Here is a 13,258-nt window from a genome sequence, read left to right as displayed (position 1 = left end):
TTCTACCTTTCTCTGTTGAGCTTAAATTTTGCGTCTCGTATGGCTGCCTTCAATTTCCTACGTTCCCGATAACGGAGTACCTGCTCTTCTAGAAGAGCTAATCGCAGCTCCTTGACTTCTTTTCTCAGCGCTTCAAGTTCTTCCCTCGTCGTCAGGGTCGGTTTTCTTGTTTTGGGGGAACTGTGCCACCAATCCCAGCTGCTCTCGGTCCGCCGATCATAGCTGGGCTCGGCCCCCTCATCCGAGCTGGTCTCGCCCCACCAATAATCCCGTGTCCTCCTGGCCGAGCTAGAGGATGTAGTACTTGTCCAGGGAATATACTGTCTTGGTTCAGGTGTGTCTATCTTTTCCCGTGAGGCTTCGGCCGAGAGATCAGACTTCCTCCTCTGGGGCACATTTTCCTTGAACGATGTCCTCTGGCACCAGCACTGCTCAATAGCTTGATAACGTTTAAACAGCTCGCGTCTGTTTAACGAAAGCGACAGTAACCACACATGGAATGACAAATGGTTTATCATTCTTTTTCCATGGGTACTATTCGGGTTATATCGCTTCATTTGATTTTCTAATTTTTTCACGAGCTTTTTCGCTCGGGTTCTACGGTGCTGTCTCCTAAACAAATATTTTTTCCATTCCAATTCCAAGTAGATAATTATGTCCATTTACAGTTTCCTCGCTGGGAGACTTCCTCAATATATAATTCATTATACGTTTCGGTAAACACAACCATTTCTTAAACATCTTAAACATGTTGAGTATGTGACTATCCTAGCACCCGACCAACCCCTAGAGTTAGAAAGGGTTGGCGCATTTCTTCAGGCAAATCCCATTGAGGATCCTGGAGGATCCGTCAGCCATGAAGAAGACTTCGAGAATCCAAAAGAGAGGGCGGTGTGAATGCCAACCCTATTTAGGATTCGTCATTCATGAAGAAAACAAAGGAGAGGGCGGCGTGTACCGCCTCACACCAATCCTTCAGAGCGGTCCGCTTGAAGACGTCTCCAAGGATTTAACGAATCCTTCGGCTGTTCTTGTTGACTTGGAGGGTCCTTCCACAAATGCACGGGGTTTCATAGATCAACGGAGCTTTCTTTTCCTTTTGTGTCGCTCGCTGGGAATGTTGACTTAGAGGGTCCTTCCTATATATATATATATATATATATATTATTATATATATATATATATATATATATATATATATATATATATATATATTAATATATATTTATATATATGTGTTTGTGTGTGTATAGTAATATAGTATAGAGTATATAATATGTATATGTATATATATATATATATATATATATATATATATATATATATATATTATATATAATATATACATATATATATATATATATATATATATATATATATATATATATATATATATATATATATATATATATATTTATATATATGTGTCTGTGTGTGATAGTAATATAGTATAGAGTATATAATATGTATATGTATATATATATATATATATATATATATATATATATATATATATATATTATATATTAACCCTATTATAAACACAAAACATTTATGTAATGCGCTATACAATCGAACTCGCGGCCATCGAGGTGGCAGGCACACACCAAGCCGACCTCGCCACTGAGGTGCTTGTTGTTCTTTGAGTGTTGTCACGAGATGCGAAAGTGGGAGGAGGGAAAGTACTGGAGGCCCCAGGTTAATTTAGGAGGTTTCCGGGACATATAGTAATACAAGAGAAATCGCTGTACGAATTAAGTAACTATTATTTAATATATATATATATATATATATATATATATATATATATATATATATATATGTATTTGTGTATAATATACATATATGTGCAATAATATATACTATATATATATATATATATATATATATATATATATATATATATATAAACTATATATATGTACATACAAAAGCCCATGTAATATTATGCACAAATATACATATATATATGTATATATAGATATTAACTATATATATAATATTATATTTTTTCATAAATATATATATATATATATATATATATATATATGTATATGTGTGATATATACATACATATGTACATATATATCGATATATATATTATATATATATATATATATATATATATATATATATATATAAAACTATATATATGTAACATATGCATGTATATTATGCACAAATATACATTTATATATATATATATATATATATATATATATATATATATATATATATATCTAAAAAAATCACCATAACGTGACTGGAAAATCTTCAAGTATTCAAAGTCCACAATTATGTAAAATGTGTATTAAAAATACATAAAAAACGGGAGCTTTCGTCTACTTGATCAGTAGACCCTCATCAGCCGTACTGATTTTCCTTTTCAAAATTATATACAAAAAAGTTACGAAGGACAGGCAGGACTCTGGAAACGTCTCCAAGGGAGATAAACACTCAAACAAACTCTCTTAATTATGTTTTATTCCCTCGTTCAAATGCTGGCCAAAAGACGAGCCGATCGTCGTGGTTGAAACTACCTCCTCTGTGTGTTCGGCTGTTCCCTCGTCCAAAACGTCTGCATCGGCACCTGCAATGGGGGTTCTTCCTTCCAGGCATTGGAAGTGTGCCACAAGTAGAAGTATCTGAAAACACAAGAAAATGAACTCTTATGATTAGTGGTAGAATCATTCATAAGATGAGGAACCCTATTGCTGTGGAACAATTAAGCCCTCCAAAGGGGACTGTTGACTTGGAGTTCATTGGGAAGAAGTAAGAAGAGGGCGATGGAAATAAAGAAAGAAGAGTTCTTACTTATTAAAAAAAGAATAGATAAGCAGAAACGAATGGAATTCAATATATATATATATATATATAATATATATATATATATATATATATATATATATATATGTGTGTGTGTGTGTGTGTGTGTGTGTGTGTGTGTGTGTGTGTGTAAATGGTCTATATATACATCAATACATATGAATGTCTTTTACTGTAATCCAACAGTATCATATGAAGAAGAGATAAGGCCAATGAGAACAGTATTTCTGCGTTGCAACCATATAATATATCGGACACTACTGCTGCTGTCTGTGCCCCTGTTCACTTGCATAACATTTTACCAGTGAATGTCATAAATATATGGTTGGAACATATAAAAAATGTTTTTATAGGCATTTATCCTTATACACACACTCACATACACACACACATATCGTGTGTGTGTTTGTGTTTGCGTCTGTGTTGAGCAAAAGATTCTCAGTGTATAAGAATGCAACAAGGTGGAGTTATGATCGTGACATCCAGCAGTTTAGACTGCTTCCAGCATCCCCCTCAGTCTCTGGAGGATCCAGGATTTAGGAAAGGGTGGGCGGCGAGCGCAGAGGGCGAGAGGCTATAGCTAGGGGGACTGGGGTGAGTGGTATCTCCTGACCCACCCCCCCCTCGGGGTCTGGGGCGGTGGCCCGGGAGCAAACCGGTTGCATTTTGGGGCAAATTTTGATCCTTTTGTGGTGGTAAATAAGAAAAATCTGGAACCAATAATTATTATTGTTAGATGGAAACCAGTTACGGATTGAGATTGGAAACAATAAGACTTGTCAGATATCCGACCAAGAATTAAGATAAACATTGACTATTGTTTATTGTTTCAAGAATCTCTCTCTCTCTCTCTCTCTCTCTCTCTCTCTCTCTCTCTCTCTCTCTCTCTCTCTCTCTGTTGCAACTTAGGAATTTTGTTTCATTCCTTTCCTCATTTACCGCTGTTTTGTTCATCTTTCCTTTTATTGTGGTTCTCAGTTCTTCTGAACCCTCTCACCTATCCGTTGTTTCATCATTGATTTCCTTTTGTTTTATCCTAGATTCTGGAAGTCTGCTCCTTATACTACTATTGCTACAACAGCAACAAGAACAGCAACTTCTATTACTACTAATATTATCTTGGAAGGAGACCCTTTTTCAAATACAATTAAAAACGATATCATGACAGCACACCAGGAAGCTATATCCCGCGACGGTATTATCAAGAATATAAAGATGATAGGGAGGGCTCATGACCAGCGACGCTTGCGACTGCTCGAGGCACTCCTCATACAGGAAATGAAGCCCTCATTGAATACGACGCAGGAAGTGCTCTTCCTCCCCACCAACTTAAGGAGACCTATGTGTATAAATAATACAAGTAATACCAGACTGAGCGACACGATCAAAGAATACCAGATGAGACTAGCAGCCCAGCAGCCAATGACATCGCGAGCCGTCGTGACACAACGGCCATGGAAGCCATGCCCCAGCCTCGACGGTCTGCTAGGCTGCAACTTTCATCCTTCAACGACGAGAAGCGTCTTGAAGAAAACTTCCTTCAACCAATGGCGGGAGTGCATTGCGCCACCGGCCTAATGAAAGCGCAGCTAGCGGTTGACCCCCATGCTGACCTGCTGCTATATATTGAGTAGATCTTGACAGCACCAACAGTCTGCTCCGATCCACTGCCGTGATCATGCTCGGATGATACCCAGAGAAAACGTTTCGGGTCCCTAATTACTAATAGCTAATTAATAATAATAAATAATAATAATAATAATAATAATAATAAAATAATAATAAAATAATAAATAATAATAATAATAATAATAATAATAAGAAAAATAACTAAATAATAATATAATATAATCAATGAAAAACTCAGCAATGATGGAAAGAAATGAAAAATCAAACGACAACGACGTAGATGGATCCTCTGGCAACAGAGGAGCTTCATCCGGCAGCCAGGTATTCAGCCCAATTGATGGGAAGGGCGATCAGGTACTTGGAGGTCGTCATCCAGCAACTGACCACCATAAGAACGACAGTAACCAGCAACCAGAGACCGGAGTTGCAGAGGCAAACATGGATGCTACATCAGAAGCAACCCGATGGAAAGAGGTTACAGAAGAAGGTTGACAGACCAAGAAAAAGAACTGGCCATCCTCAACTGAAAGAGATGAACTGGAAATAGAAATAACACCCAGCAACGAAGGACAAGAAGACGAACTAAGAGATGATACCACAGAAGACGACAGAAATGATGAGCTACCAAACGACGACACACGAAGAAACACGCAAGAAGTAACGGAGAGGACGGAATGGCTGGAAAAGATCAGGCAATGGATGAAGCCAGATACAGGAAGAACAAAGATCCCTTCCATGAAAGCCTACAACACCAAGAAATTAAGGGAGAAAACAAGTGAGGTCAATGAACTAATGGGCATAATACACACCACCAGTATCATAGAAAAAAATAACCTGGCATATGCAGGAGCAACACTAGTAGTATTACTAATGGGAAAACAAATACTTACACCACCATCGCAACCAACCTTACTTAAACCAAAACAGTAATGCCTTGGTAAAGGCACCTGGAAAAACAAATTATGCAGATGAGATCTGATTTGCATAAACTGAAAGAGATGGCAGAAAAGAGGCTAAGAAGCAAGAAAACAAGGGAGGAACTGAACGAGAAGTACAAAGTACAGGAGAGGGGACTAAATAGCACAAAGCACACAAGATCCAACGGTACATAAACAAACTCCTAGGAAACAACTAGAAAGACTATACGTCCAACTAAGAGGGGTGGAAGACAATCACCATGGAATTCCTGAAGCTGAACCGAGTAAGAGACTCTGGGAAAACTTATGGAGCAATTCGGTATCACACAACAAACATGCAACATGGCTGCAGGAAGTCAAGGCAGAAGAAATGGGGACAATAAAAAGAGATTAACTGAGAAAACGACAAACACAATCAAACACCAACTAAAGAAAATGCCAAACTGGAAAGCCCCAGGTCCCGATGAAGTCCATGGATACTGGCTCAAAAACTTCAAGGTCCTACACCCACGAATAGCAGAACAACTCAAGCATTGTATCACAAACCACCATGTACCCAAATGGATGACCACTCCTTAGTACAAAAGACAAAAACAACAAGAGAAATATAGCAAGAAACTACAGGCCTATCACCTTCCTACCATTAATGTGGAGGTTGCTAACAGGTATCATCAGTGAAAGGCTATACAACTACCTAGAGGATGCAAACACCATCCCCAACCAACAGAAAGGCTACAGAAAGAAGTGTAGGGGCACAAAAGACCAGCTCCTGATAAACAAAATGGTACTGAAGAATAGTAAGAGGAGGAAAACTAACCTAAGCATTGCATGGATTGACTCCAAGAAAGCCTTTGACATGATACCTCACACATGTCTAATAGAATGCTTGAAAATATATTGGGCAGAGGAAAACACCATCAGCTTCCTCTAAAATACAATGCTCAACTGGAATACAGTACTTACAATCTCTGAGATAAGAGTAGCAGAAGTTAACATCAGGAGAGGGAGCTTTCAAGGCAACTCACTATCCCCACTACTCTTCGTAGTAGCCATGATTCCCATGACAAAAGTACTACAGAAGATGGATGCTGGGTACCATCTCAAGAAAGGATGCAACAAAATTAACCATCTGATGTTCATGGTCGAATTCAAGGAAATAAATACCATAATCTAGACTGTAAGAATTATATCTGGGGACATCAGGATAGAGTTTGGAATAGAAAAATGTACCTTGGTCAACATACATAAAGGCAAAGTAACAAGGACTGAAGGGATAAAGCTACCAGATGGGGAATATCATCAAACACATAGTGAGACAAATACCTAGGAATAATAGATGGAGAGGATATAAAATACCAAAAGATGGAGGACACAATCAGGAAAGAATATATGCAGAGACTTCAGGCAATATTCAAGTCGAAACTCAACGCTGGAAATATGATAAAAGCCATAAGCACATAGGCAGTACCAGTAATCAGATAAAGCGCAGGAGTGGTGTAGTGGACGAAGGCTGAACTCTGCAGCATAGACTAGAAAACTAGGAAACACTTGACAATACGACAAAGCACTACACCCAAGAGCAAATACAGACAGACTATACATAACATGAAAGGAAGGAGGGAGAGGGCTAATAAGCATTGAGGACTGCGTCAACAATGAGAACAGAGCAATGGGGCAATATCTGAAAACCAGTGAAGACCTGTGACTAAGGAGTGCATGGGAAGAAGGACTGATAAAAGTAGATGAAGGCCCAGAAATAAACAAAGAATAGAGAATAACAAACAGAACAGAGGAATGGCACAATAAACCAATGCACAGACAGTACACGAGGCAGACTGAAGAATTGGTCAGCTATGAAACATGGTTACAGAGGGGAGAACTCAAGAAGGAAACAGAAGGAATGCTAACTGCAGCACAAGATCAACTACTAAGAACCAGATATGTACAAAGAACTATAGATGGGAATAACATCTGACCCATATGCAGGAAGTGTAATGTGAAAAACGAGACCATAAACCACATAGCAAGCGAATGTCTGGCACTTACACAGTACCAGTACGAAAAGAAGCTCGATTCAGAAGCAAAAGCCCTCCAAATAGAAACACTGATGATGATGCTGCTGCTGTTGCTGCTGCTAGGCTGACTGGCCACCCTATCGTACAGATGATTTAAAATTATCGTTTTTTCACCAAAATTATCGCAAAATATATCGTATGCATGTGAAAAATGATCGTATGTGTTATCACTACACCCTGCTCTACAGTAATCAACAACATTTCTTGGTATCAAAATAAACGCATGTATATCTTTTATACATTTATAATGATAAGGCAAAAATAGTATGAATCAAACTCTTCTGTTATTATAAAAAAAAAAAAAAATGTGACATTTTACAAGAGAATAACAGATTCCCATTCCTGTCTGTACTACTACTGACGATGTGAACTTTAAATCAAATTAATCTGAGAGAAATATTATATATATATATATATATATATATATATAAAAATATATATATATATATATGGATATATATATATATATATATATATATATATATATATATATATATATATATCTATATATATATATGATATTATTCTATATATATATATATGCTTACTATATGTCACTAATAGCGCGTGACAATATATTTAGCCAAGACCAAAGGATAAGTAAAAGGAGGAGTACCTCCTTTTATTTTCCTGTGTATACATATATCTCAGCGTAATTGCCTCGTTCCACGGAGAGAGAGAGAGAGACTTAATGGTCTCATGTCTCTCTTAAAAGGGGTTAGCGATAAGATGACCTCTCGGCCATTGGTAATTGAGTAGAGGGTGTGATGAAAACACTCAAGGTATCATTCCTATCTCAATAATCTCAAACACAATTATCTACATATCTTAAGGGGATATTATCTCTTTACATTTTCATAATTTTCAATTGGAAACATCTAATCTTTCAAAAAAAAATGCTTTTAGACCATCTGGAAATAAGCAAATACCAGTATTATCGCATAAAATGAACGATAGTTGGAGCTGGGATCGTACATCGCACCAGAGACAGTTTAATCGTACATGAACGATAATTATCGTACGAATGGCAGCTCTCTCTCTCCTTGCCCGGTGTCGTATTGTTTCATGGCTGCTTAAAGTAGTTGTCACTTCTCCTTTGGGACTAAGGACTGTCCCCCCTTCCTTCATGCTGGATGTGTTGTCGAGAAATTTATATTCTCTCCATTTTCTGAACCATTGTAGTTGAGGTTCAGATTGTGGTCATAATTTGTTTTAATTATTTTGTACATTCATGAGTGGAAGTTTTCATTTTCCCTTTGTAAAGGAAATGCAACCACTTTGATACTCTCTTATTAACTACTGTATTTAAAACAGCAATTATCCTACTCTGTCAGTGGAATGGTTACAAATGCGCCTACCGTTTACCTCTATGCGTTTTTGACAGGAAGGTGAGAGACGTTCGAGAGCTCCTTTTTCCTTTGGGTCCAGTTCATGGCGTTTGTTTCTTTAGTGTATTTCAAGATCCAATGGAACCTAACGGAACAACTTTGTTGCCTTCAGTTTAGTTTGTGTTTACTCTTCGTTTGTGTTAGTTTGTTATTGTTTGTTAATGTTACCATAGCTGTAGTGTGTGTAATTTTGATTCAATTATAGTTTAACATAATTTTTATTTGCTTAATAGCTGATTGAGATTGTTTTTTTCCTTAGTTTTCCTCTACTTGTTTTAAGTTCATTTGTGTTGAATGTTCTTTACTTGTTTGCAATAAATCATATGAAGGTGCTGAACTCGATAATTATAGTATTCATATCCATAAGATTTCTTAGTTAATTCCCATAATCTTCAACAACATTCCCATTGAGTATAATATTCGTATTAACTTTGACCTCCCAAGAGAGAGAAAAGAGGAGGGGTGGGGGAGGTGGGGTCAACTAGGATTTAAGAGTTTCATCATACAAAATACTAAACCTTAAAAGCTAACTTCATTTATGAAAGGTAGTTCCTTCTTACGATGCCTAGGGAGAGTCGTCGTCAATTGAATCTTATTTTTTCCTTTTCCTGGGGAGTTTAGTTTCTACCTTCGTATCCTGTGCTGACATTTTACGTATCTCTCTCTCTCTCTCTCTCTCTCTCTATTTACCCGTGAACAGACTATGACGGGATCATTTTGAATCGCAGACCCTGCAAACTTTAGCTAAGCTCTGCGAGAGAGAGAGAGGGGGGGGGGGGGGGGGGGTAGGAGGAGGTTACTCGCACTTTCTCGCTCTATGAAGCGGATCAGAGAAATCGTCCGAACTACAAACGCTTCCAAAGGAAGTAATGGCAGCCACCACACGGCAGCCTCTGTCTGCCAGTCTATGAATTTCCTGTTCCAGGATGTCCAGTTTACCGTAAGGCATTGACGTACCGGCCAGGGGCAGGGGGGCGACAATTGCCCTCCCCCCAGGGGTCCGGGAATCGGCTAAAGTTCGGGAAAATCGGTCGACATATTCAGGGAAGGAATTTTTTGTTTATATAAACAAAATAATAAATAACAAATAAATAAATAAGAAGGATAAAATTAAAAATAAACTTGTCGGGCAAGTGGTTGAGATATTTGGGCAATTCTTTTTCTTTAAGAAGCATAAGAATAAAAATAAATATAAACTTGTATTTGTAACCAAATAATAAATAATCGCATGTGAAATACCATTACAACTGAGAGTTTTATAAGTAATATGTATGGTGTTATATAATATGTTGGATGCTAATATTATGAAAATATATTGTGCAAGAGAGAGAGAGAGAGAGAGAGAGAGAGAGAGAGTCTCACCACCAGCAGGCTGAAATGCATCCATTGCTAATTTCATGGCTGGAGAACAGGTTCTTGCAAAGTTTCTTTAAATCGTTGTACCGATGATGTTATTATAGTTTTCTGTAAGATATCGTATTATTTATTCTTTATCATCCATTATCAACCATCGACTACAACTAATGTACAGTAATATACGATATGCTAGCCATTATTTCCATAGCATTATTGCCAGATAATTTAGTTAGGCAAAACAGTTAGTAATGAAAATAAGGGTACAAATAAGTAGATGATAATGATTAATGTAATAAGGAGCGGTAATCAGTAGGGAACCTGTAATATTAGAAACTGAATACATAATAACATTCTAACGATACGTCAATGTTACGGCCAGCAAAGTACCATATGGCAATGTTCTTATGCATTCTGGCTATACTGCTAGCGAAACAGGAAGCGAAACAGAAAGCGCAGCAGACAGACAGTTGAGACTCCTGTGACTCCTCTCTCGGTATTCCTTGTTTAATTATTTTTATGCGAGTAATATAGACTGTAGGTAAGAAAAGTAAAGTGTTCATGTCTGCTAACTTTTGATAAAACATTTATAGATATAGAAAATGACTCGGTGTGTTTAAGAAAAAGGAAAATAGTTGCAAAGTTATCTTGTGAAAGGCATGGAATGGTGTGTTGATGATGGATTAAGCCAGCATTGTAATGGTTGTGTGTTGGTGAAGGAGAAGGGGAATTTCCTTCTTCAGTGATTAACCATTACAAATCTGTTTACGCTAGTGACTGTCTTTAAAGTGGCCTAAAGTGACGCTCTATAAAGTGTTGTTGAAATTACAAAACCCTCGGAAATTCTAACATTTCAGGAGAACATTTTATTATATGTTTACTCAACATTGCACTACAGGATACATTGCAGGAAAATACTATCATCAGAAATGCTCTTGGAGTTGCCCAGTCCATCCACAACTTCTTTAATACACCTAAGCGAGAGAATGTTCTCAGTTCTGTACACATGCCTGATATTGACCCAACACCATACAGTCCATACATCAAATTGAAGTCTAAGTGAGACACGCTGGTCGTGTAGATGGGAGGCTGTGAAAGCTGTAGAGCAACAACCTGAGAGAATTCTACTTCCTCTAATAGAGATGCCAAGACTTCTGTGGATGCAAAGGGTCTTGTCAAAGTTACGCTTGAGTTCTAGTTCATCCTTGGCTTGCACACTTTAAAAGTGATCTTTTCCAACACAAATGCCCTGGCTAGATACCTGCAGGGTCATGATGTTGACGTGATGACTGCAAAGATCACTTGTGATGCTACACTAGAAGCCCTCAAAAAGTGCAGGGAGGAAGATTATGTTTTCTCTCATTTGGGAAAAAGACAGAAAAACCGCAACAAACATGATTGAAATTGCACCTGACACTGAAGAGGTGGAAACTAAAAAGCGCCAAAAGAAACCATCCCAGAGGCTGCAAGCACTCTCAGGAGAAACTCCTGAAGAACCCATCTCCTTTACAGACCATCAAAGAGCCAGGATTTCTTACTATGATGCCTTAGACAGTCACAGAGTTCTCACTGAAATGAGAGAGAGATTTGCAAGCAGGTCTACACATATCCTGACACCACTGGCAAAAATCATATTAGGGAACGCAGTAGAGAATGATTTCAAGACAGTGTCTGAATTCTACAATGTGGATCAAGACATCCTAATGGCTGAAACTGCCATTTTTCACGATCTGGAAGGCGTGGATTTGAATACTGCAAATAAAGTGATAAGGTATCTTTCCTCAAATTCTCTGTGTGAAACTTTGCCACACTTCAGTGAGATGGCAAAAACCCTGGCAACCTTACCCGTAACATCTTGTTCAGCAGAGAGGTCATTCTCGTGATTGAGAAGACTCAAGACTGACCTTAGATCTACTATGGGTCAGGATAGGGTCTCAGCATTAGGACTTCTCTGCATTGAAAGAGATTATGTCAGCAGGATAGATATGAACACCATAATGGATGTATTTGGCAAACGAAAGGGAAGGGACAAAATGTTCTTTGAATTTATCTCTAGATATGTTATAAAATGTAGTGTAATAAAGATTTTCTTCTGTATCTGACTATCTGTACAGGCTTGGAGTAATGATGATTTAATAGAAAAGTAATTAGTTACACATTTACGTAATTATACTTATAATTCTTTATTTCTATCAAATGGTAATTTTAACTACAACAGAATTTTTTTCAAATATGAAGTAATCTTCGGATGTGAATTATTCATGTTAATGTTAATTTAGAAAGCCTTTACAACATATTAAGTTTTGTTTTATGAACTGATTTTAAAAGGAGACCAAATTCACGTTATTTTTATCTGCATTTTGTTTTATTTTCTGTGGTTATGTATTTGTAACTAAATTTTTTAATGCTAGAAATTAATTTCTATTATATTCGTGTTTGAGATGTTCCCTCATTGTAATTGTAGTTGTAATTTGATAATAGCATAGTTAATTATAACTGCAATTGTTATCATTCATATAAGGCAAATATATTTGCTCCAAGCATGATTTGTATATATTTTCACATAGTTGGTGATCTTGCTAGTCATGCCTTTTTTCATGAAAAATAATGTAAAAATAAATATTGATAGGATGTTCCTTTTGTAAGTTGTGTAATATCTTAAAAGTTGCCTCGGCGTTTTATTATTTGAGTGAATTTCGGTTTGAAAGCATACACAAGAGGATGTATGTATATAATCTGGATTGACTGTGTGAAGAGAGATATGAGGGAGTTGGGATTGAGGAGGATGCACTGGACCAAGGAAAATAGAAGTGTGTGTTGGAGAACCATTACAGCGACCCCAAATAGGGACAAGCTTGTAGAGAAAGAAGACGATGTATATATTCTGAATAAAGTATTGAATAATAGCTACCTAGTTTTGCTAGATTTCTTCAAAGTCGTACCTGCTGTACATAATTTAACAGCTGTTGGTATTTGTTACACAAATATGGTGATTCAAAAAAGAAAGAAAGAAAGAAAGACAATTGTGATGTTTAAAATTCGGTCAAATTTGGTGTTGCCCTCCCAAATG

The sequence above is a fragment of the Macrobrachium nipponense genome, chromosome 47 (assembly GCF_015104395.2).
Source record: "Macrobrachium nipponense isolate FS-2020 chromosome 47, ASM1510439v2, whole genome shotgun sequence".
In the NCBI taxonomy this organism is placed as follows: Eukaryota; Metazoa; Arthropoda; class Malacostraca; order Decapoda; family Palaemonidae; genus Macrobrachium; species Macrobrachium nipponense.
Note: the sequence above shows the minus strand (reverse complement) of the source record.